We start from the raw sequence: 26,657 nt of genomic DNA, 5'->3' as shown, positions 1-26,657 counted from the left end.
AGGACATAGGAGGAGAACGCCCGTGGTGAGTTTACTGGCCTGCAGTTCACGAGAAGAAGCTCTAGGTCTGGGGAGCACTTCCTGTCGAGTACTGGAGGGGTGGGGCACCATGAGGAGCTGACGTAGGAGCAGATGCCAATGCCTATTTTCTTCCCAGAGAGGGAAGGGTCCCGGTCCCCCCATATGAGGCTGAAGCCTGGGAGGTGTAGGGCATTCTCCAGGATGTTCTCATGTAGCCAAGTCTCCGTGAAGCAGAGTACTGGTGTGTTCCTCCCGAGCTTCCACCTGCCGCAGAGGAGACGCAGTTCATCCAGTTTGTTAGGGAGAGAGCGGACATTTGCCAGGAGTACCGATGGGATGGCTTACCTCAAGCCTCTCTTCCTGAGTCTCACGCGGGCCCCAGCTCAACAGCCCCTTCGCTGCCAGCCTACACTGGGCCAGGGAGCGGAGTCCAAGACTTGCTGTATGTAGTTCTGGACCCGTTTTGGCAGGAGATTGGCCTCAGGGAGTGGTGGGCCACGATGTTACATAGTTACATAGTTACATAGTTATTTTGGTTGAAAAAAAACATACGTCCATCCAGAGCCGGATTAAGGCTAAATGGGGCCCTAAGCAAAGTAACTGATTTGGGCCCCCCCATCATGTCGTAATAGAATCAGAGGATGCAGCTGCACAGCAACATGCCGCACACACCGGGGCAGCCGAGCTACTGGTTGCTATGGGCAACAGGCCGCTTTCCTCTTTGGGTGCACAATGCAGGAAATAACAGCGGCAAAATGCAGAGTGAGATATGAATGGCTGGGACATTTACACTCAGGGGCTGGGGCACCCCTGTGAAGAGGGCGCCAGATATCACAGCAGCAGCACTTTCCCCCTGCATCTCCAGCCTGGCATGTTACTACTACTATAACTACTTCCTGTCTGATCTGAGAATCAGGAAGTTCAGAGCGAGCGGCTGCACTGTAGAAGAGATAGATGGGTTTCAGATGACGGGATCTCTATTGCTTGGATCATGGATAGGTGAGTGAGCGTTTGCCATCTGTTGCTATCATTCTTGCTGCAGCTGTGGTTCTCTGTGGGAAGGGAGGGAGGAGTGGGCAGTGGCAGAGTGCACAGTAGCAGGAGGGGGACTTAGGAGGAGAGCCTGGCTCTGAAGACAATCAGCAGCGCACGGCATCATTTGACAAGACAAGACAAATAACATTTATACCGCTCTTTCTCCCGGCAGACTCAAAGCGCCAGAGCTGCAGCCACTAGGATGCGCCCTATAGGCAGTAGCAGTGTTAGAGAGACTTGCCTAAGGTCTCCTACTGAATTGGTGCTGGCTTACTGAACAGGCAGAGCCGAAATTTGAACCCTGGTCTCCTATGTCAGAGACAGAGCCCTTAAAGGGACTCCAAGCAGTGCCTGTGGGTATGCCTTTAAGCATACCCACAACTAATTAATTACATCCTCACACCTACCAGCATGATGTTTGTAATTATATCCCCTTGGGTTCCTTATATTTCATTGCATTGTGCTGAATCGAGCTGCCGACTTTGGAGAAAAGTCGTCCTGTGTAATACAATGTAACTATGGAAAGATGCATATCATTTTGAAGCTTTCTTTCTCCTCTTTCCAATGATAGATAAACCGCCACCCTATGCCTTTTAGTTTTCGCTATTTTCGCGATCAAAATTGCCGCGGCCGCGATTTCGATTGCGAAAATAGCGAAAACTAAAAGGCATAGGGCGGTGGTTTATATATCATTGGAAAGAGGAGAAAGAGAGCTTTAAAATGATATGCATCTTTTGATAGTTACTGCACTGCTCAGAGTCCCTTTAACCAGCCACCGCTGACAGGATGGCGAGGGCTGGTTTATGTGCTGATGGGGCCCCTTTGACTCTGAATGGGGCCCCAAGCGACTGCTTTTGTTGCCTGGTCGGTAATCCAGCCCTGCGTCCATCGAGTTCAACCAGTACAAAGTACAATTCCAGCCCGTCCCCCACATACCCCTGTTGATCCAGAGGAAGGCGAAAACCCCCCCACAAGGCATGGTCCAATTAGCCCCAAAAGGGAAAAATTCCTTCCTGACTCCAGATGGCAATCAGATAAAATCCCTGGATCAACATCATTAGGCATAACCTAGTAATTGTAGCCATGGATGTCTTTCAACGCAAGGAAAGCATCTAAGCCCCCTTTAAATGCAGGTATAGAGTTTGCCATAACGACTTCCTGTGGCAATGCATTCCACATCTTAATCACTCTTACTGTAAAGAACCCTTTCCTAAATAAATGGCTAAAACGTTTTTCCTCCATGCGCAGATCATGTCCTCTAGTCCTTTGAGAAGGCTTAGGGACAAAAAGCTCATTTGCCAAGCTATTATATTGCCCTCTGATGTATTTATACATGTTAATTAGATCTCCTCTAAGGCGTCTTTTCTCTAGACTAAATAAACCCAGTTTATCTAACCTTTCTTGGTAAGCGAGACCTTCCATCCCACGTTCCACCGCAGAAGTTGTTCCCTGGAGTACGTAGTACGTGTGGTGGAGTGGGGTGCAGGGGCGTGGCCGATGGCGGGAGTGGGGTGCCTACGGGGGCGTAGAGGAGCCTGGCATTGCCAAGGGTCGCCCGCCACAGGGACAGTCCAGGTGCAAGTTAAAAGCATGCCGTTGAGACAGTTTATCCCATGCGCCGTGCAGTACAGTCTGTCACATGAGCGGATCAATACAGTCCCTCACAAGAGCGGTGCGATACAGGCCATCTTATGGGCAGTGCAATACGGTTCGCCACATGAGCAGTGCGATACAGTCCATCACATGGGCAGTGCGGTACAGCAGTGCAATACATACAATCACATGAGCAGTGCAATACAGTCCATCTTGCGATCAGTGCAATATGGTGCGATACAGTCCATCACATGAGCAGTGTGGTACAGCAGTACAATGCTGCCTGTCGCATGAACGGTGCAATACAGTCCATCTTATGAGCAGTGCAATACGGTGCGATACAGTCTATCACATGAGCAGTGCGGTACAGCAGTGCAATACGGCCTAACGCATGGGCAGTGCAATACAGTCCATCCCATGAGCAGTGCAATACAGTACCCCCCATGAGCGGTGCAATACAGTCCATCCCGTGACTGGTGCACTACAGTCCATCACGTGAGCAGTGCAATATAGCAGTGCAATACAGCCAGCAAGAGTGCAGATCATGTAACAGTCAGCAACAGTCTATAGTAAGCATATAAGGCAGTAGTTGCAGCAGATGCAGTTCCATACATGTGTGTGAGTAGTGATGAGCGTAATGAAGTAATTACGATTTCGCGAAATTTCGCGTAATTAGTGTAATTACATTTATGGCCGTAAGTACATAATCTTAATGAAGAAGGATTTCGCGAAATTTCGCGTAAGCGTAATTTTCGCGTAATTTTTGCATTGTAACGGGTATTACGAAATTAATGCGTATGGTCATGCTCCCGAAGCGGAAAAGTTGACGCATGTATCAATGTTAGGTAGCCGCCGACTTTAAGGGTTAATAGCAAAGCCCCCTTAAATGCTAAGAGCCTCAAATTTGGAGAATATATTAAGGAGATCAGGAGGAATAAGAGGAAAATTTTTTTTTCAAAAAGACCTTATAGTTTTTGAGAAAATCGATGTTAAAGTTTCAAAGGAAAAATGTAAACATTTAAAAACCCGCCGACTTTAACGGTTAATAGCAAAGCCTGCTTAAAGTTTAGGAACACCAAATTCCCAGGGTATATTAAGGGGATCAGTGGGAATAAGAGGAAAACATTTTTTTCAAAAAGACCTTATAGTTTTTGAGAAAATCGATTTTTAAGTTTCAAGGGCGAAAATGTCTTTTAAATGCAGAAAATGTCAGTTTTTTTTGCACAGGTAACAATAGTGTATTATTTTTATAGATTCCCCCAAGTGGGAAGAGTTTTACTTACTTCGTTCTGAGTGTGGGAAATATTAAAAAAAAACGACGTGGGGTCCCCCCTCCCAGACCTCTTTAACCCCTTGTCCCCCATGCAGGCTGGGATAGCCAGAATGCGGAGCACCGGCCGCGTGGGGCTCCGCACCCTGACTATACCAGCCCGCATGGTCCATGGATTGGGGGGTCTCGGAAGGGGAGGGGCAGCCAAGCTTTCCCCTCCCCCTCCGAGCCCTTGTCCAATCCAAGGACAAGGGGCTCTTCTCCACCTCCGATGGGCGGTGGAGGTGGAGGCCGCGATTTCCTGGGGGGGAGGTTCATGGTGGAATCTGGGAGTCCCCTTTAAAAAGGGGTCCCCCAGATGCCCACCCCCCCTCCCAGGAGAAATGAGTATAGAGGTACTTGTACCCCTTACCCATTTCCTTTAAGAGTTAAAAGTAAATAAACACACAAACACTTAGAAAAAGTATTTTAATTGAACAAAAAACATAACCACGAAAAAAGTCCTTTAATATTCTTAATTAACCATTAATACTTACCTGTCCCTTTAAATAAATGATCCCTCGAAATAGCCTCAGAAATGTTCTATCAGTTACAATGTAACAAAGTTATTACAATGTAACAACTTTGTTACATTGTAACTACGCCGCACCCGACGTCACTCGCCGCCGCCGCATACGCATCTGCGCTGCACACATTCCCGACAGAGCTCTGAGCTATATAGCTCAGAGCTCTGAGAAGCATCTTTGTATTTTGGCTCCAAGGAGCCCCATTGGTCCTTAGCAGACCAATGGGGTTCCTTCAAATCAAAAGGAACCCCATTGGTCTGCTAAGGACCAATGGGGCTCCTTGGAGCCAAAATACAAAGATGCTTCTCAGAGCTCTGAGCTATATAGCTCAGAGCTCTGTCGGGTCCGTGCAGGACGCTAAGTCCCCGCAGCAGATCAAATATAAAGATTTTTCCAACATGTCTGATTGGATTTGTATAGAAAAAACTGGATAATCGTTCGTTTTTCTTGATCGAAAAAAAAGATTCTTATTAAATTTAATTTAATTCGATTGTTTTGGTTGAATAAACTGGAAAATCAAACATTTTTATTGTACTGTGTGTGGGCACTATTACCTGGACTTCCATTCACTTTCTGTTGATACCTTGTTTGCCCCCTACCCACTCCCCCCACACTACCCACCCCCTTTCCATTTTTACCCTTTTCTGTGTTCCTTATACTACTTCCTGCCCCATTCACCTCATGTTGTGTGTCCCCTGCTGCTCTATCTCTCCCATTTACCCTTTTCTATGCATGCTCACTACTGTCTCCTCATCCATTCCTTTCCTGTTGCTTTTTTTTTCCTTATCATATCATAACATCTTTTTTTTTCTTTCAAACTCAGAGCATCTTAGGCCAGTCTAAACAACCGGAAAAAGTCGCAGTAATGTGTTACCTTCTCAAGTTGAGTAGTGCTCTCATCACAGTTTGAGATATTTAATTATGGTTTAACCTCTTGACGACCAGCTAACACCGATTGGCGTTAACTGGTCGTCTGCAGGTTTCCATGTCCGTTCACGGAGGGTGTCTCCGTGAACAGCTGGAGAGCCACCGATCGCTGGCAAAATGTAAACACGCGGGGAAGAAATCCCCACTGTTTACATCATACGGCGCTGCTGCGCAGCAGCGGCGTAAGGCAGATCGGTGATCCCCGGCCTCTGATTGGCCGGGGGATCACTGGCATATGATAGGCTGAAGCCTATCCTACAATGCGCAGGACGGATATCCGTCCTGCTTAGCCCAGGGAGGAAGAGGTAGGGAGGGAGAGGGAGGGAGCACGCTGCGGAGGGGGGCTTTGAAGAGCCCCCCCCCCGCAAAGCGCAGCAAGCCGGCGGCGATCAGACCCCCCCAACAGGACAAAAAGGGGGTAAGTCTGATCGCCCTGGCATAATCCTGATCTGTGCTGCGGGCTGGAGAGCCCACGCAGCACAGATAAGGCAAACCACACCTGGTCGTCAAGTGGTTAATGTTATTGTTCCTGCATCCAAACAAAGAAAAGAACAAAGAAAGAAAAAAAAGTAACGAAAAAAGGTGATATCCACTCATAATTATGTACTTATCTAATTAAACACAATCTCTTTGTTTACAGTATCTTTGTTTACAGCTTCACATAAGTACAGTGTAGCATCTCTATAAGCACTTTTCTTATCTCTTCTGCTTTCCTTAACTACTAAGACCTTCTGCCCAGGTCTCCCATACATTATTGATATTCAAACCTTAAATCACAATCACCAGTTCACATACAGGTACAGACTAACCAGCAAGCTCATGGTGATTGGTGAACCAGAACTGTAGTGTGTGAGGGGCTACAATGGTCCTAAAAGCCCCCTTACTAAAATGCTATGGAAAACAAAAGTTTGCTTTCTTAGAACAGAAACAATGGTTAATTTGCATATATTCAGCAGTGTTGCACTGGGGAGACATCTCAAGCTCACTCCAACCTGAATTATCGCAAATTCTTTCTGTTCTAAGAAAGCAAACTTTTGTTTTCAGTTCACATACAGACACTAACCACATCTTCACGTAGAGAATGAAAGCAGACAAAACTAAGCACATGACATGTAAACACTCTCACAACAAACCTCAATCAATCACCTCAATCAATCATCCTGCGTATGTCCCGCTCTTCCCTCCCTCCCTTTGGTGGTAGTTCAAATGTAGTGTGATCTGTTGATGCAGTTCTCTGTTAAATTCTTCCATATATTTCCCTCGCTGTCATGCCATCTATCTTCACAATACAACGCCATCTTACTGACCCATTCCATCTTCTTGCTGCCTTGCTAGGCCTATTACATAATTATCGTATTCTCCTCAGTCACCTTAACTTGTGTATCATAGTGCTCCTCTGTGCCAATCAATCCATTAGTTAAAATCACTGCAAATAAATAAATAAATACATGAAAAAAAAAATAATGAGTGTTCTAACCTTTTTTATACCCTACCTTTAACTCTCCCTTTCAACAAAAGCAAATGAAAACAGGTTTAATTAGTAAATCAGGACTTATGGAGTAAATTCATTAAACAATAGTAAAGTTAGCTGCATAGCACGCATTATACTTAGTAGTAACACAAGTTGGGCTATGTGTTTAACACAAGCTATGTTACTTGTTAAATATTGGTAAAGTTGCCCTGTGATGTTGCCGTTGTTTAATGGCTCAGGCCAATGTGTGTTATACATTTGCTAAGGGTGCACTCCAGTGAGCAATAAGGGATATTAATGCAGTAGCGTAGCAATGAGGGATGCAGAAGTTGTGACTGTATCAGGACCTTTGGACCCTGATACAATAAGGAATGCAGAGGTTGTGACTGTAACAGGTCTATGTGCAGAGTCGAGACAGGGTTCTCCAGCACCCAAGAGCGAGACACCAAAGTGTGCCCCTCCATCCCTCCCACACCTGCCGTCACACACTGATTGCTATGTTACTAAGAGGCACTCCAGCCCCTTCCTCCCCCCTCCATACCTTAATCTCTGTGACCTTAGTCACTGCCCTGTATCCCCTTTTCTTATTTCTCTCTGCTTCAAGCACAATAGAAGAATGATAGCTGAGTGAGCTGTGTACCCCCTCCTACACTGCGCCTTGAGGCTGAAACCTCTCGCGCACCTCAGCCCAGCCCTGCCTATGTGTGTTGTACACTTACTAAGGACTCATTGCAGTGGCGTAGCAATAAAGGTTGCAGAGGCTGTGACTGTATCAGGGCCCTTGGACCAGAGAGCCATTAGGGACCCTCCTTCAACACCTGTATTAGCCCATCATTGGAGCTAAGCAGGTAATTATCACCTCGATATGTACTTTTAGTAGTGGGAATCATTAACAAACTGATCCACTCCCCTTACAGTTCTCTGACATTACTGCTGCCCTCAGAAGGTTTTGATGCTTCATATTACTTGTTATGTATAGAGCAGTTGAAGGTGGCTTAATGTAAAACTTGAACTGGGCCCTACAGCTCCCTAGTAATGCCACTGATTCTCTTTATCAAATATTATATTTTGTTTAAAGACCATAATCCGTTCAGAATGCAAAGCATGCAATAACAGGAAAAGTTTGGAAGGTGAAAAGACTTTTTCATAACACTGCACTTAAAAAGTAAACACATACATATACATGGACGTAAATTTCACCTTGGCATTCACTTTGTGTAAAATATTTTCAGGCCGTGCTAATGAAAACTACAAATGTCAGACTTTCATTTCCTAAATTGCCCAAAGGATTTATGTCAAATAATTTTACCTCTGAAACCCATCTCTGGTGAATACCATATAAGACGAACAAAATGCATTGTTGTTATTCAACCAGGCACTGAGAGAAAATGATATTCTAAATATGGCAATGAATAGACACAGATAAAAATATACTTTGAAATAAAATTAAAACTGATTATATCTTGTTCGTTTCCTGCAATGCAATGTTCAAGCAAGGGTGAAATGATTATATCATCTGTTTTCAACAAAATGAAGTGGAAAAAAAATGTAATTTCAAACATATTCCTGTTTGTTTAAACCAAACCTGACTGTGCTATGAATAAAGCTTTTTGGATGCTGCAGCATTTAGAGGACTTACCTGAGTAGGCACTGGAAGCATTGAGGGCAAAAGGATAGGGCCCTTACCTTAGAAAGCAGAAGCTGACTGATTAGTCATTGTCAGAAATGGGGCATATTCATGAAAGTCTGGTGAAGTTGCCATGCTCAGAGAGCGTATGGCAAGTTTACCGATAGGCACATGCCAATTTTACCGATATGTGAGCTGACAAAGTACTAACAAAGTAGCACGTGTTGCACAATACACACAATCCAGGTCAACTTGGTATTGTTAGAGTAACACAAGCTATGCAAATAGAAATGCTTGCACTACTAAGGTAACACAACTTTTTTTTCTTCTTTTCCTGTTTGAAGAAAAGTGCATCCAGCCTGCTTTGCTTCAAACAGGAAAAGAAGAAAAAAAGTTGTGTCGGGTTTTCTCCCTGGCCCTCTTCTTCTTCAACTGGCTTTCTCTGTGAAAGAGCCTCTCAGAAGTTACCCCAAGCAGTGGCGAGCCACGGCGTTCTGAACTGCGTGTTCTGCCTGGAACTCATATATGCACAGTTCAGAACTGCTTATTGCTTGTTGCTGCTCGAGGGAGGAACAAAGGACAAACACGGATGAGGAATGGGAGGGACTCCCATGAAAATGAGCAACACCAGGCTTCTCTGGATAAAGATATCTAGCCCTCCATGGGCTTAATTCTTGGGTTTCCTGATTCAAGGGATACTTTAAAAAAAATAGTTGTGTCCTTATCACCTTAAAGTGACTCAGAGCTGACATATTAAAAAGATTTTATACATACCTGGGGCTTCCTCCAGCCCCATCCACTCCGATCGCTCCCACGCCGCCATTCTCCGCTGCCCGCAGCTTCAGGAACTGGGTCCCGTCACTAACGTCAGTCACGACCAGCTATGCAGGAGATGTGCAGCCTCTACGAATCTCTCCAGAAGCTGCTGAAGAGATATGCAAACAACGCACTTCTCTTACGACTAGTTTTGACTGTCGGAAGTGCGGGGACCCAGTTCCCCGAAGCTGCAGGCAGCGGAGGATGGCGGCGTGGGAGTGATCGGAGCGGATGGGGCTGAATGAAGCCCCAGGTATGTATACAATCTTTTTAATTTTTCAGCTCTGGTACATTTTAAAACCTCTTGGGCTTATACTTAATTAAATTGTGGATGGTGTTGATAAACAAACAAGCAATCAGTGGGGACAGGGAGGAAAAGAATGTAGAGAATTGGTGAGCTTTAGGACACTACCCAAAATCGGCTTATGCTTTATTAGCTTGAGTGAGATTGTTCAAAAAACAAAATGAGTGGGGACGGGATCAATAGTAATGTTGAGAATTGTTGAGATTAGGACACTCCCAGACTGAGTCAGACCAAGGTTAGTTGAGATCATTTCAACAGTGATTTTGAGTAGCTGAAAATGGTATTTACTGTATATTTTCTATATTGAATATGCTCTGATTATTTTATAACTGGCAGGAGGAAAGAAAAGCAGTAATAAAAATAAATTGTACATTCTAATGATACAATTGCAATTACACACTGGTTAGACATGCTTGGATGACAAACTTTACAGCAGTTTTGTACCTTTGGTTGCAGTGGTGAGATACTGGTCTTGTTTATCTCTAAGCAGGACAGCGGTGTAATTATTTATTCTTCCCCACACCTGGCCCTTGTTTTGCCCCCTGTATGTCTAACAATAATCTTACAGCCTTTTTCCACAAAACTTAAGTTTCAGTCCGTTATTACCCTATGTACCTGACACTCTTCACCCACTAAACCCCACTTAGTTCCATACTACCCCTGAAGCACCAGTAATAATGTCAGCTAGAGTATTCTGGATGGTGCTAAAATGTCACATGACACATAACAGCAAATGGTCTGGCCTCTTTCAGACCATTCTTGGAGAAAGCATATAGCACACAACACCTATGTAATGGTAGATAGTACTTTCTTCATCTTCATATCTAAATTTAAATAAACCTTACATAAAATACAAAATGAATGGCATTTAAATGGCAGTGGTCCTTTATTTTAAAATTTAGAAAGAATAATAACTTTATTTTTATTTATTTTAAATCATACATAAGTATTTAATAACAACTCCTGACTAACCACCACGGCCCAGTCAGATACCAAATAAAACTTCTTACAAGGGCACACCCACCACTGCAGCCATTTAAATACCATTTTGCAAACCCAAATTGAAAAGGTCAATCCCAATCTCAGATAAATGAACCCAATCATGTTTATAGAAACTTGACAAAAAACCTTCTAGGTCTACATGTCTATAAAAAGGTCACCCCATTTCTGCATGAACTTTGCAATCTCATGATTGATTATTTTCTGAATCTTTTCAAAAGGAAAGAAATCCATTCAAGACATCCAACTGAGTGTAGGTACTATTTCATAGAAGATAATACTAGTTGCTGGTAAACCTTCCTTTATTTGCAGAATGTCATTTTTAATCTCTAAAAACAATTCTGCGTATGAAGAATGCGTTTAAAATCAAAGAAACGCAAGTTGAAAAACGCATGCGTTTTTCTTGCGTTCTAATGCGTATTCTATTGCGTTTTGCACACACACGTGACCCAGGGCAAAAAAAAAATTATGGGAACCGCAGAGGAAAACGGACGCTAAAAACGCAATAGTACGCGTTTTCGATACGCGTCTATAGACTTTCATTGCGTCCGTTTCTATGCGTGACGCACAGAACTGCGTGCAGCAATGCGGATGAGAAACGTATGCGTCTCATACGCATACATGTGAACTAGCCCATTCAAAAGCATTAGGAGCCGTTCCTATGCGTTTTTGGTACCCGTACGTGTTCCCTGAAAACGTCTAGGAACGCGCATAGTCTGAACAGGCCCTTAGTGGGCCCAACTTCATTACCTCCCAGATGAATGATCAAAATATAAGGAACTGGATAAAACAAAGACACGTTGGATATCAACCATGACAGAACCTTCCACATCATTCCCCTGTAACCTCCCCAAAATATTTTAAACTTATTAACATCTAAAGATACATTTGAAGAATAGCTTTTCTGTTCCGCTAGTCTTTGAACCCAAAATATATATGAATGTCCTGTAATCCATATGATTTGTCTTGTACCTAAAATCATATAGAAGTATTAGGTCTAATATATAACTGAAAATATCAAGATTCCCATCTGCCCAATTTTTGTATCAATTCATCTGACAAACTTGCCCTTGCAGCCTCAGTAGCTGCACCAATACAGAATTAATGTGTAGTAATTTTCAAGTGTTAAAGCTCTGCCCTATAAACACACCTACTCAAAACAACCATAAATTGAAAATTATTAAAGTGTAACTATCGGGCATAAAATCAAAAATCTATTTATTTTTATTTGGTAAACAAGTAATACAGATGCTAACTAGTGATGGGCGAACATCCAGATGTTCGGGTTCGGGGTGTTTCGGCCGAACATGCCCCCGATGTTCGGCATGTTCAGGCCGAACCCCGAACCCAACCCAAACATGTCCCTTTGGGGCCCCTATAGGGTCCCAGCATAAAGGGAGAGCATGCCCCGAGCGCAGGGGGGGTGTCGGAAATGCCCCCCACCCCTCACCGCTAAGCTCTCCCTTTTGCCGGTACCCTATAACGTTAAATTTAAGACCCCCAAAAGTACCTGAGGAGGAGGGCAGGAAGCGGGCTGCCAGAGATGCAAGGCGCTAGTACCATCTGGTACTTCCGCCCTCTCTTGACGCACTTCCTGTTTACATTTGAAGTCGCGTCAAGAGAGCGCAGAAGTACCGCGATGACACGAACGAGGGTACGCGTCATCTACATGATGACACGTACCCTCGTACGCATCATCGCGGTACTTCTGCGCTCTCTTGACGCGACTTCAAATGTAAACAGGAAGTGCGTCAAGAGAGGGCGGAAGTACCAGATGGTACTAGCGCCTAACATCTCCGGCTGCCCGCTTCCTGCCCTCCTCCTCAGGTAATTTTGGGGGGCTTAAATTTAACGTTATAGGGTACCGGCAAAAGGGAGAGCTTAGCGGGGAGGGGTGGGGGGCATTTCCGACCCCCCGCGCTCGGGGCATGCTCTCCCTTTATGCTGGGACCCTATAGGGGGCTATGTTCGGCCGGACACGGCTGTGTTTGGCTGAACAAAGAAGGCACGTTCGGGTTCGGGCAGCGTGGCCAAACACCCTCCCGAACACCATGAGGTGTTCGGGGGGTGCCGAACCGAACCCGAACAGGCCAAAATCCGGGCGAACCCGAACAGTGGCGAACACTGTTCGCCCATCACTAATGCTAACCAGGTAATCCAAAAGTTAAAATCACTATTACTTTTCTTGTTGATAAATAATCATTCCTCAGTTTACCTGACTCTTATTGGTACATTGCAGCACAAAGCAAGTTGCAGGGCATGCTGGGTTGTCTTTTTTTGCCTCTTTACTTTGCTCTCAGACTTAACTAATGCAGCCTGATTGGCTGAAGCCTCTTTCCCCCCTGTTTTCCCCTCCCACACATCTGTTCCTCTCCAATATTTCTCATGCTGAGACAAGGCACTTTCTATTGCAAAGCTGGGTGTGATGGCCTGAAGACTGGTAGGAGGGTGGGCAATGCATACACAATCAGGCAGAGGAGAGTAAGGGAGGAAATTACACCAGGATTGGCTTCAAGATAGACACAGTAAAAATGGAGAATCCTAAGGAGGATTTTCTCTTTTTTTACTATAGAAAAATCACTAAAATCAAAACATGGACAGTGCAATACATATGTTATGTAAGTAGAGCAAGTATTTATCTACTTATATATGTGGGTTGTTGTTTTTTCTGAGATAGTATGGCTGACAGCTCCTCTTTAAGGGGAGAACCATTTTCATGAATGAAAAAAATTCCAGCAACATTAGGACACATACTTAACTACCTAAAGACTGCGTCATGCCAATGGGCGTGACCACTGCGGCAGCTCCAGAACCGCCTAACGCCAATTGGCGTCAAGTCCTGGGGCTGGCTACTGCAGGAGATCGCCACTTGGAGACTGCTAGATGGCGAAACCGATGTCTTTTTGCTTAGTACAGCGCTGCGATCTGCAGCAGTGCTGTGCTGGGGACAGCCGGGCGACACGGCTGTCCCCCTGGGGCACAAAAGAGCGATCGGCTCTCATAGGCTGAAGCCTATGAGAGCCGATCACCATGATTGGCTGGCTGCGGGGAGGGAAGGAGGGAAAAAAATATTAAACAAAACAGTAAAATGTATTATTAAAAAAATAACATAAATGTTTATAAAAAAATAAATAAACAAGCTCTGTTGGTGGGGAGAAAAGGGGGGGGGGGGGGATCACTAGTGTGCTGTGTTGTGTGGCCCTGCAGTTTGGCCTTAAAGCTGCAGTGGCCTTTTTTTAAGAAAATAGCCTGGTCTTTGGGGGGGCTTAGCACTGTGGTCCTGAAGTTGTTAAATACACGGTTACTCTTTTTTTCCAATAATAATTTTTATTAAATTTTGTCAATATAACAAGTAAACATTTTGCATGCGGAGCACCAAACATATACATGAAATACAATTATTCCCGTAGGTAATCGTACCTTTAACATTTTATTTTTGAAGTAGACTCGAGAAAAGATATGCAGTAAACCTCTCGTCAAATAGCCTTGATATGTCTTATTGCTCATACTGCGTGATTAATGAGATCCCAACCACTACCTTTTATACTCGGCTGGTTGAGGATTCACAAATCCCATCAGTTACTCTGATTGATTGGCGCAGAGGTCATAGACCTACCAATCAAATTGACTCAATATATATCTAATGACTAAAGAGCAAATTAGTTTGAACAGTGATATTTGTCAAAGATAAAGCTACATAAGTATATATCATCTCCATACCAGAATTGTACACAAGCGTCTACCTGTATGATTTATTATGTAAGATAATACAGTGTCTCCATCATGTCTGGTTTGGAAAATCTGGAATATCTGGTAGAGAGGAAGAGAATGAAGAGGATTTCTTCCTCTAGTGAGTAATCTATAAAGTAGATTAAGACGCTTCTTCATTGAAAAATCTTATTCTTCACCTTAACTCTACAATATAAAACTTCTAACCTAAACTTCAAACCAAAGGAGGAAAAATAAAGTTCCATTTACTCCTGCTTCAAAGTATAGAGATGTGGTCAGTGTGTCCAAAATGTCCAATGTGTGTTATTTGTTTCTTAATCTGCAAGGATATACATCACTAAACCTGATAGCGCTGAGAGTTATTGGGGATTCTAGATCTGATGTAGTTTTCCATGATCATATTACTTTTGTAAAGTGATAATACTTGCTGAAAGATGAATGGCTCTGAGGATTTCCAGTTACTTACAATCACATGGCGTGTAGCCATAAGAAGGTGGCAGATAGGAAGTTTACTAGAGTTGCCTAGTTGTTCAAGCCCCAGGGATAGGACAGCTAATTTAGGTGTTAGATGGAAGTTTGTCATATGGTGTGTCTTTATATATGCTTCTGTTTCTTTCCATAATGCAGAAACAGATGGGCAATCCCATACCATATGAAGCAGGGTACCAGTGGTAGCGAGACACCGCCAACATAGGGGTGACGAGTTTGGCTGATAAGAAGCAAGTTTTCTGGGTGTTAGGTACCATTTAGTGACCATTTTGAAAAAGACTTCCCAGTGTGAAAAACATTTAGAGAGACTGAGAACCATCTTATTTGCTAGAATTAGGTGCTCTGCAGTGATTTGTGAGTTTAGATCCACTGACCAAGTCCTGGCAAATTTAGTTAATGGGGAAATTTGCATGTTGTTTAGATTCTGTACCATAGAGCAATTGCTCCTCTTTGTGGTACTTTTGCGTTTAACATGGTGAGTATCTTAGCATTCAGCTCTGGGATTTTAATTTTTTGAGTTCTTAAAAAAGACAGCACCCGATGACAAACAAACATTGTAGTCGTGGGGATGTGATATTTCTGTTGCATGTCATGTAATGAGGTGAGTTTCCCCCCAGAGTAGAAGTCATTCAAATAATTAATTCCTATAATTTCAAGATGATGAGTATTCAAGTTGTCAATAATGTTTTGGGTTACTGAGATAGGTATGCGCGGTTTGAGTTGTTGTGAATATGGTGGAGGAAATTTCAGGAAATACTCCCACGACTTTAATGTTGCCTGTACAGTAGGGTATTCTGTTTTGGGTGGTTTGAGTCCTAAGAGCATACTACATAGTATATTTCTTAGAGGGGTAAGTACAATGTTTTGTTCTAGGGTGACCCATCTTTTCTTCTCATTATTAGACCACCATGCATTGGCAAATTCTAAATTACATGAGTAATAATAAAGTTCTATGTTGGGAACTCCCAGCCCTCCTTGTCTCCTGGAGGTATGTACTATTGATATTGGGGATCTGGATTTCCTCCCAGACCATATAAAGTTTTTCATTATCTTAGAAATATCTTTAAAATATGATTGTGGTAGTGGGATGGGTAGCGTTCTGAACAGATATAGGATTTTGGGTAAGATAAACATCTTAAATGCGGCAATTCTGCCAGTCCACGAGAGGTGGAATTTATCTAAAGACGCACAATCATTTCTGATTGAAGTGATCAGGGGTAAACAATTCTGATTAAAGAGGTCAGCTCTATTTGCTGTTAAGTTAATGCCTAGATAATTGTACTTTCAGTTTGGCCCATGGAAAATTGAACTTTGTAGTTATTTGTTGTTTCATTTGTGAGGTGATTTTCAGCCCTAACATACAGTATATGATTTATTCTGGTTGAGCTTATAATATGAAGCTTCTGAAAATTCTTTAAGAGGTGTGTTAAAGATTTAATTGGGTCTGTAAGTACCAAAGCAACATCATCAGCAAATAAGCTGATGATGTGTGAGGTGTCTCCTACCTTGAGACCCGAGATATAGGGAGAGTTTCTTATTCTTTGGGCTAGTGTTTCCATTAAAAGGGTGAAAATGATGGGAGAGAGCGGGCACCCTTGGCAAGTGCCATTGGTGATATTAAATTTATCTGATAAAATACCTGCAGCGTTTACCTTTGCTGTGGGGGTGCTGTATAGTGCCATGATAGACTTTAAGATAGGTCACGAAAATCTGAACTTCACTAGTGTTGCCTCTAGAAATCCCCAGTGAACCCTGTCGAACGCCTTCTCCGCATCCAATGTTAGGAGGAGAGAAGGCGCTCGACAGAGCTCTATCCTTCCCAATATGTCTAGCATCCGTCTTGTTCCATCTGATGCTTGCCTACCCCTTGTGAATCCCACTTGGTCAGAGTTAAGGAGATCTGGGGTGATATGCATTAGCCGATTCGCAATCAGTTCTGCGTAGATTTTTCAATCTGAATTTAAGAGTGAGATAGGCCTGCAGTTGCTCATTTGCTGTAGGTCTTTGCCCGGCTTAGGGATTATGGAAATATTAGCTTCTAAGTATTCTCTAGGAATGGGAGTACCTTCCATAAATGTGTTAAACAAATCTGAATACATGGTTACTTTTAATACTGGGCAAATAGTAGAATCATGAAGTGCATTAATATTTAACCAAGAACCTCAACTCAGTTGATCAGTCTTCGGCCTTCCAGGTAAGAACTGAAACTGAGTTACCTTCTAGTTTTATATCCTACTTTTGAAGGCCCAAATTACTGCTTGAATTTTTTGATACCAATTAAAATACCTGCAAGCCTGCAAAAATGCCGTTGAGAAAGCGCTTCTGAATAATTTCATCTCAAAATTTGAAATACTGTACATACATACCCAGCAGTTTCCATCAAACAAAGTAGTACTGTAACTGGCTGCCTACTGTCACACGCTATATGAGAATTCTTGTAACCTTTGTTTTATTATTAAAAAGATATTACATGGTGCTCTGTTATTCAATTTTAAAAACAAGCGTATCCCAGCCAATGTCTTATTAATATGCGAATAAGAAAAATGTAACTGAAACAAATGGGCCAAAAATAAAACTAAAGCCTTTTCTGAAACATTTAAAGGCTGGATACCCAAAGTACCCATAAAATCCTCCTAAACCTGCCATGCAGAAATATAGTGTGACCATGTTGAACTTGCCAAAGATTTTTTTTTTTATATTATATAAATCTATTCCCAAATAAGGTCCCAAAGATGTACCGGGAATAATTCCTTTTCTTTCTGAGCATCTGGCGCCAACACTCTGAAACACTGAAACGAAAGCATGACAGAGCGTCAACAATTTCTATTACATTTACCAGGAACATATTTAGCCTTAATCCAAAAATTGAATTTCAGGCATAGTTAAACAAAACAATATAACAATTTGATGACTGGTGGTGATTTAGACGCCAAACAGTTGATTGCAAACACAACACCTTTATTATCAGATTGCTCTACAATCCTTTTATTATTAAATTTAGGTCCCCAAATAAAAATACAAACTAAAGCTGGAAAAAATCCTAATAAAATTGTATTCTTATTTAATTTATTATTGATCCAAGAAACAGGCAATCTCTCACAACACCAGTGTCAATTCCAAAAAAGCCCCAAATCCAATACTTCCTGCAGCATCAGTAAAAAATTGGTATCATCTAAAATAAATTCCTCCTGCCAAATTGTTCTTCCATTAAAGTCACTCAGGAACTCTGACCATACCATCAAGTCTTCCTTCAAATCAGCTAATAAACTTATGTGTGAAAAGAGGGATTTTAAACCAGACATACTGTAGCTAAAGAAAAATGTCTCAAAAAAATTCTACCTATAGGCATAATTCTTTCAGCAAAAACTAACATACCTAGACGTTTCTGCATATCCCTTAAAATTACTCTTCTTTCTCCAAAAATAATTTGCAATCAAACCTTTAATCTTCACAGTTTTTTTCTAAAGGTAAACAAAACTCTATACTCTCAGTATTAATTAAAATTTTTAAAAATATTAAAGAATGTGTAGGATATATAGTTATTTCAGATGCATGTTGTATACCAAAATAAGCACAATCTACCGTACTTCAAACACTTTAATAATTTGAAACATTCAGCTGAAAGATAACTACTCATAAAAAAAAATCATCTAAATAATGTATTAATGTCCCAACTTCTGACGTTAGTGCCCGTTCCCAATGTAAAAATGTAGAGAATGCTTCAAAATACTTACACGATAAAGAACACCCAATAGGCAAACACATATAGAAATATGAACCTTCAAATTGAAATCCTACAGAATTGTATGCTTCTGGGGAAAAGGCTTTAACCTAAATGCTGACTTTATGTCAGCCTTTCCTAACCATGCTAATTTATCTGATGGCAGGGATGCTCGGATGTGCCTCATCCACGAATTTGGCAATCCGCGTGGTTGCAAAAAAAAATCCGCATTCGGCCCCGCCGCATGCGGATTTTCGTCCGCGTCCACGCAACCACGCGGATTTTCTGCCGTGAATGGCGTAATCACGCGTGGATTCCCGCCCGGAGGCGGATTTTATTTTAACGTTAATAACAAAGCCCCCATACATGCTACAATCCCACAAATTGCATGGATTATCGAGGTGATAAGGGGCAACATAACTTCAACATAAAACATTCCAAATTTTTTTTTTTCTCTAGAGAAAATGGATTTTAAATTGAAATCAACACTTTAAATGGGGCTATTAATTGGTAATACGTGGTTTTAAAAAGGGATATATGCGTTAAGCAGTCAAAGAGGTGAAGGCGAGTTCCAATGGCACTTGGCGGCGAAGGTACCGCTGGAGGAGAATGAGTGGCTGACGCCAAAAAGGCCCCAGAGAGGTTTTTGTAATTTTTTTTTTGTTTTTTTTTTTGCAGCAATTAGCAATGACATCGCAGCAGAGTTGTCAGTGGACACGGGCAGTGTGAACGCAGAGTGCAGTGGTGGTAGCGACTGAGTCAGGAGAAGGACTATGCGGGCGGTCAGTTCAGCAGCACAGAAGGACCACGGCAACATACTGGTAGTAGTAGTAGCAGCACAGCGTCATAGTGCTGGCCAAAAAATTAAATGCACCTGGTGACCCGGGCAGTGTGAACGCAGACAGAGTACATTGGTGGAAGCGAGTGAGTCAGGAGGAGGAGGACAATGCCGGCGGTCAATTCAGCAGCACAGAAGGACCATGGCAACATACTGGTGGTAGTAGTAGCAGCACAGCGTCATAGTGCTGGCCAAAAAATTAAATGCACCTGGTGACCCGGGCAGTGTGAACGCAGACAGAGTACATTGGTGGAAGCGACTGAGTCAGGAGGAGGAGGACAATCCGGGCGGTCAGTTCAGCAGCAGCAGCAGCAGCACAGGAGGACCATGGCAACATACAGGTGGTAGTAGTAGTAGCACAGTGTCATAGTGCTGGCCAAAAAATTAAATGCACCCGGTGACCCGGGCCGTGATAACGCAGACAGAGTGCATTGGTGGTACCGTAGTAGCGACTGAGTCAGGAGGAGGAGGAGGACAAAGCGGGCGTTCAGTTCAGCAGCAGCAGCAGCAGCACAGAAGGACCATGGCAACATACTGGTGGTAGTAGTAGCAGCACAGCGTCATAGTGCTGGCCAAAAAATTAAATGCACCCGGTGACCCGGGCAGTGTGAACGCAGACAGAGTACATTGGTGGAAGCGACTGAGTCAGGAGTAGGAGGACAATCTGGGCGGTCAGTTCAGCAGCAGCAGCAGCACAGAAGGACCATGGCAACATACTGGTGGTAGTAGTAGTAGCACAGTGTCATAGTACTGGCCAAAAAATTAAATGCACCCGGTGACCCGGGCCGTGATAACGCAGACAGAGTGCATTGGTGGTACTGTGGTAGCGACTGAGTCAGGAGGAGGAGGAGGACAAAGCGGGCGTTCAGTTCAGCAGCAGTAGCAGCAGCAGCACAGAAGGACCATGGCAACATACTGGTGGTAGTAGTAGCAGCACAGCATCATAGTGCTGGCCAAAAAATTAAATGCACCCGGTGACCCGGGCAGTGATAACGCAGACAGAGTACATTGGTGGAAGCGACTGAGTCAGGAGGAGGAGGAGGACAAAGCGGGCGTTCAGTTCAGCAGCAGCAGCAGCAGCACAGAAGGACCATGGCAACATATTGGTGGTAGTAGTAGCAGCACAGCGTCATAGTGCTGGCCAAAAAATTAAATGCACCCGGTGACCCGGGCAGTGATAACGCAGACAGAGTGCATTGGTGGTACCGTGGTAGCGACTGAGTCAGGAGGAGGACAAAGCGGGCGTTCAGTTCAGCAGCAGCAGCACAGAAGGAAGGACCATGGCAACATACTGGTGGGAGTAGTAGCAGCACAGCGTCATAGTGCTGGCCAAAAAATTAAATGCACCCGGTGACCCGGGCAGTGATAACGCAGACAGAGTACATTGGTGGTACCGTGGTAGCGACTGAGTCAGGAGGAGGAGGAGGACAAAGCGGGCATTCAATTCAGCAGCAGCAGCAGCACAGAAGGACCATGGCAACATACTGGTGGTAGTAGTAGCAGCACAGCGTCATAGTGCTGGCCTAAAAATTAAATGCACCCGGTGACCCGGGCAGTGATAACGCAGACAGAGTGCATTGGTGGTACCGTGGTAGCGACTGAGTCAGGAGGAGGAGGAGGACAAAGCGGGCGTTCAGTTCAGCAGCAGTAGCAGCAGCAGCACAGAAGGACCATGGCAACATACTGGTGGTAGTAGTAGCAGCACAGCATCATAGTGCTGGCCAAAAAATTAAATGCACCCGGTGACCCGGGCAGTGATAACGCAGACAGAGTACATTGGTGGAAGCGACTGAGTCAGGAGGAGGAGGAGGACAAAGCGGGCGTTCAGTTCAGCAGCAGCAGCAGCAGCACAGAAGGACCATGGCAACATATTGGTGGTAGTAGTAGCAGCACAGCGTCATAGTGCTGGCCAAAAAATTAAATGCACCCGGTGACCCGGGCAGTGATAACGCAGACAGAGTGCATTGGTGGTACCGTGGTAGCGACTGAGTCAGGAGGAGGACAAAGCGGGCGTTCAGTTCAGCAGCAGCAGCACAGAAGGAAGGACCATGGCAACATACTGGTGGGAGTAGTAGCAGCACAGCGTCATAGTGCTGGCCAAAAAATTAAATGCACCCGGTGACCCGGGCAGTGATAACGCAGACAGAGTACATTGGTGGTACCGTGGTAGCGACTGAGTCAGGAGGAGGAGGAGGACAAAGCGGGCATTCAGTTCAGCAGCAGCAGCAGCACAGAAGGACCATGGCAACATACTGGTGGTAGTAGTAGCAGCACAGCGTCATAGTGCTGGCCAAAAAATTAAATGCACCCGGTGACCCGGGCAGTGATAACGCAGACAGAGTGCATTGGTGGTACCGTGGTAGCGACTGAGTCAGGAGGAGGAGGAGGACAAAGCGGGCGTTCAGTTCAGCAGCAGCAGCAGCACAGAAGGACCATGCCAACATACTGGTGGTAGTAGTAGCAGCACAGCGTCATAGTGCTGGCCAAAAAATTAAATGCACCCGGTGACCCGGGCAGTGATAACGCAGACAGAGTACATTGGTGGAAGTGACTGAGTCAGGAGGAGGAGGACAATGCGGGCGGTCAGTTCAGCAGCACAGAAGGACCATGGCAACATACTGGTGGTAGTAGTAGTAGCACAGTGTCATAGTGCTGGCCAAAAAATTAAATGCACCCAGTGACCCAGGCAGTGTGAACGCAGAGTGTAGTAGCGACTGAGTCAGGAGGACAAAGCGGGCGGTCAGTTCAGCAGCTCAGAAGGAGGACCATGGCAACTTACTGGTAGTAGTACCATAACACCAAAAAATTAACCAAGGTAGGCACTAGGCAGGTAGTAACTGTCTTTATAAAGGCAGGCATAGTTAACAACAGCACATGCAGCAGCCACTTCATGTCCCCCTGTGTCCGACAATAGGGGCCAGGAACTCACCTTCCACCCAAGCCTGGTTGATTTTCAGGAAGGTGAGTTTGACCACAGAGGCGTGGGAGAGCCGAGAGCGCTTCTCTGTGACCACGCCACCGGCCGCACTAAAGCATCTCTCTGAGAGGACACTGGAAGGAGGGCAGGATAGGAGTTCCAGGGCCTACTGGGAAAGCTCGCTCCAGATGTCTAGTCTCTTGACCCAGTACTCCAAGGGGTCCACGGGGCTGTCGGTGTCATTGAGCCCACTGGATGACCCCATATAGTCAGACACCATGGTGGTCAGTCGTTGCTTGTGCTGGTTGGTGGTGAATGCTGTGGCGGGCACCTCTGTTCTGGGCTGCTGCACTGCATACAGGCTCTTGCTTAGGCTCTTCAGGTCTCCGGGGCGCCAGTTGCTGCTGCTGCTGCTGGTGGTTGTTGTTGTGCTGCTAGTGGCAATGGCAGGCACCTCTTGCTGGCTTGGCAGAGCGGTTACAGTGGGGGTGGAAGGCTGGGGGAATGCTTCCAGTAGTCTGCGCACAAGGGCCTCCTTCAACTCCCTTGTGCGTTGCTCGGTGGTGGATGGCGTCATTAAGTCTCCCACCTTACCCTTCAGACGGGGATCAAGCATCAAGGTAATCCAGATGTCCTCCCTTGAACGCATCTGGATCACCCGGGGGTCCCTGCGAAGGCAGCGCAACATGTGCACAGCCATGGGAAACAAGTGGGCCCTGCCAGCAAGATCTTCCTCGTCCTCGCCATTGTCCCATAACGCATGCCTGTCCTCTTCCTGTGCCATGTCGTTGTCCTCCTCAAACCGCCATCCACGTACAATGCCTGCTGCACTCTGCTCCTCCTCCTCCTCCTCATTCAGGTTAGGGACCTCCAACTCTTCCACTACCTGCTGTGAGCCCTCCTCTGAGCTGGACTGTGCTGCCATCTGCTACTGTTCTTCCAACTGCCTCAGGGCTTCATCCCCACGCTCAATTAAATTGTCCATTGCCTGCTCCAGTAGACAAACCAAGGGCACCCACTGCGACATAGAGGCCAGCTCCTCACTGACCATCTTGGTTGCCTCCAGGAAGGGACTCAGCAGCAGGCATACTTGCTGCATCAGTGTCCACTGAGTGGCAGTAATCATGGGGACTTGCTGGTTGCTGGGGACACTTGGGTCTAGCATGTAGGCCCTAAGAGCCAGCCTGTGCTGACACAGCCGCTCCAACATGGCCAGAGTCGAATTCCAGCGAACTGGCATGTCGATGATCATCCGGTGTTGTGGCCTTCCATACTGCTGCTGTAAGGTGGACAAGAGTGCAGAGGCAGTGGCTGACAGGCGGAAAAAGCGTACCACCGCCCGGGCATCCTGCAGCAGCTCGCTCATCCCCTGGTAGGTGGAAGAAGCGCTGCACCACAAGATTGAGCACGTGGGCCAAGCAGGGGATGTGCTGGAGGTTTCCCTGCTGCACTGCTGCCACCAGGTTGGCCCCGTTATCGGCTGCCACATACCCCACTTCCAGGCCTCTGGGGGTCAGCCACCTCCGCTCCTGCTTCCTGAGGGCGGCCAGGACGTTGGTGGCCGTAAGCCTCTCCTTCCCCAGGGTCACCAATTTTAAAAGGGTTTGGCAGTGCCGAGGCTTGGCGCTGCTGCTGCCGAGGCGGGCTTGCTTTCCGGGTGCAGAGGGAGTGTCGTGACAGGACCCTTCTGCATCCACCCTGATCCCGCGTGGTGGCACCACTAGCTGGGCTGAAGCGCTCTTGTCCTCCCTCCCTTCCATCAGTGTCATCCAGTGGGCTGTAAAGGACAGGTAGCGACCTGTCCCAAATCTGCTACTCCGCAAGTCCATGGTCACGTGGACCCGCTTGCCCACAGAGTAGTCCAGGGAACGGGCCACGTTTTCCACCGCAAACTTGTGGAGTGCTGGGATTGCGCTCCTGCGGAAATAGTGGCGACTGGGGACTTGCCACTCGGGGATGCTAAATTGGAGCAGCGTCCGTATGGCGCTCCCCTCCTGCACCAGGGAGTAGGGAAGCAGCTGTGATGCCGTGGCCCAGGCCAGCAAGCCATTTAGTTTGCGGATCCGCCTGTGGCTTGGAGGCAGAGGCTTGGTCAGACCCTGAAAGGTGTCGCTCAGCAGGGTCTGACGACGCTGGGATGCAGGGGAGACAGAGGAGAGAGACGAACACTGGCTGCCAGCCTCAATGTCTGTGTCCTGAGTAGCCGAGGTGGAAGAGCGTGCTACTACTGCTGCTGCTGTGGGGGATTCACGACCCTGAGGGAGGGATGAGGCTGCTGCGCTGGTGAGCCTTCTGCTCTCAGGAACCCCTGCCAGCAGTGCCTGCTTCCTCTTAAAGTCCGCATACTCGCGGCAGTGACGGCTTCTCAGGTGGCCCTGGAGGGATGAGGTACCCATCTTGCTCAGACTTTTCCCACAGCTCAATCTTTTGCTGCATAACCTGCACACCGCATACCTTTTGTCATCAGTACATTCCTCAAAGCAATCCCACACTGGTGACTTTAATTTACTGCGGCCCCCACTAGCAGAGGGTGCAGCGGAACAATGTGTGGTAGTAGTTGCCGGGGGTTGCATGGTGGTGGTGCCGGCTGAAGCAGTGTCCTGTCTACTTCCTCCACGCCCACTGCTGCCGATGCCCCTGCCCCTGCCTGACATATGGCGATATCCTTGCCTAGGCCGAGGTGACTCGTCATCCTGCTCTGCCTCTGACCATTCTTCCACGGACGCAGCAGGCTGCACATAGTTAGGGTCCACAACGTCGTCATCATCAGCAGCATCATCATAATCCAGCTCTTCCTCTGACTCCCCCGCCTCCTCTTCTGTCCCTACATCCCCAGACACAGACCCCTCTTCTTCATCACCAGAACTCAACAACGCTTGTGATTGTGGCCCGATCTCAATCTCTGCCACATCAGTCCCCAGTAAGTCCTGAGCTTCTTGCATCAGCAGGTTTCCAGAAGCCGGACTGAGGGACAGAACGCTCTCATCCTGGGAGGGCTGCTGACCAGTGGGTGCTGGGGTGGATGTCACAACAAGCGTGGGACGTTGGCTGCTGCTGCTGCTGCTGCTTGGAGTGGTGCTCACAGTAGAGGTCTGGGAGGAAGTCATGATGTCCATGAGTACGTCAGGTTCCATTTGCTCAACCACCACACGGGGACCAGAAAATTTAAAATATTTGGACAATGGCGTCCGCTGACTCGGCCCAGGCTTTGCTGCCCCCCTTTCTGCTGCATCGCGACCACGTACAGCTGGGCGACCTCTCCCTGGACGTGGAGCAGTCCCAGAAGTGGCTGAGGCAATTGAACTCCCTTTCCTCTCACCCCGCGAAACCCTGCCAGACATGTTGCTAGTAATGAATCACTGGATGCAGTGGGCACAGTACAAGGTCACTGAAGGATGCACCAGGCACAGTACAACGGCACTGAAGGATGCAGTGGGCACAGTACAAGGTCACTGAAGGATGCAGTGGGCACAGCAGTGGGCACTGGATATACAACTAGGTCACTGAAGGATGCAGTGGGCACAGTACAAGGTCACTGAAAGATGCAGTGGGCACAGCAGTGGGCACTGGATATACAACTAGGTCACTGAAGGATGCAGTGGGCACAGTACAAGGTCACTGAAGGATGCAGTGGGCACAGCAGTGGGCACTGGATATACAACTAGGTCACTGAAGGATGCGGTGGGCACAGTACAAGGTCACTGAAGGATGCAGTGGGCACAGCAGTGGGCACTGGATATACAACTAGGTCACTGAAGGATGCAGTGGGCACACAAGGATGTCACACTGTGTAATGGGATGCTCATATGCCAGCGAGCGAGCAGTGGGCACTGGGCACGGCACAAGGTCACTGACAGAATGAATGAACAGCGCTGGCAGAGAGTGGCGGCGCCGGCGGTGTGACTGGCTGCCTGCAAATAGTACAAGTGTATAACTGTCACTGGAATATGCAAGTGAACACTGCATCTGCACTAAACTGCCTGCCTGCACTACACACAGATAATCCCCACTCCCACTACACTGACTACACTGCAGCACTGAACCTGCCTGCACTACACACAGTTAAATAATCACTAGACTCCCACACTCCCACTACACTAAACTGACTACAACTAACTACAGCAATCACTCATTGACTAGCTAACTGTGTACAGTATAAGAGCAGTGTTAGCAAAAAAAACAACGCTTTGTTTTTAACACAATAAATGCACTTGCTCAAACAACAATGGAGATAATCCTCTCAGCACCACAGTCTAGCAAGGACAGAGCTTTTCCATCATGGCCGCCGCTTTATATTCAGGAGGGGAGGGCATAGCTCCCCTCCTGTGATTGGT

This window comes from Hyperolius riggenbachi, chromosome 2, assembly GCF_040937935.1.
Source record: "Hyperolius riggenbachi isolate aHypRig1 chromosome 2, aHypRig1.pri, whole genome shotgun sequence".
Taxonomy (NCBI): domain Eukaryota; kingdom Metazoa; phylum Chordata; class Amphibia; order Anura; family Hyperoliidae; genus Hyperolius; species Hyperolius riggenbachi.
The sequence above is the reverse complement of the archived record's forward strand: the minus strand, read 5'-3'. Positions refer to the sequence as shown.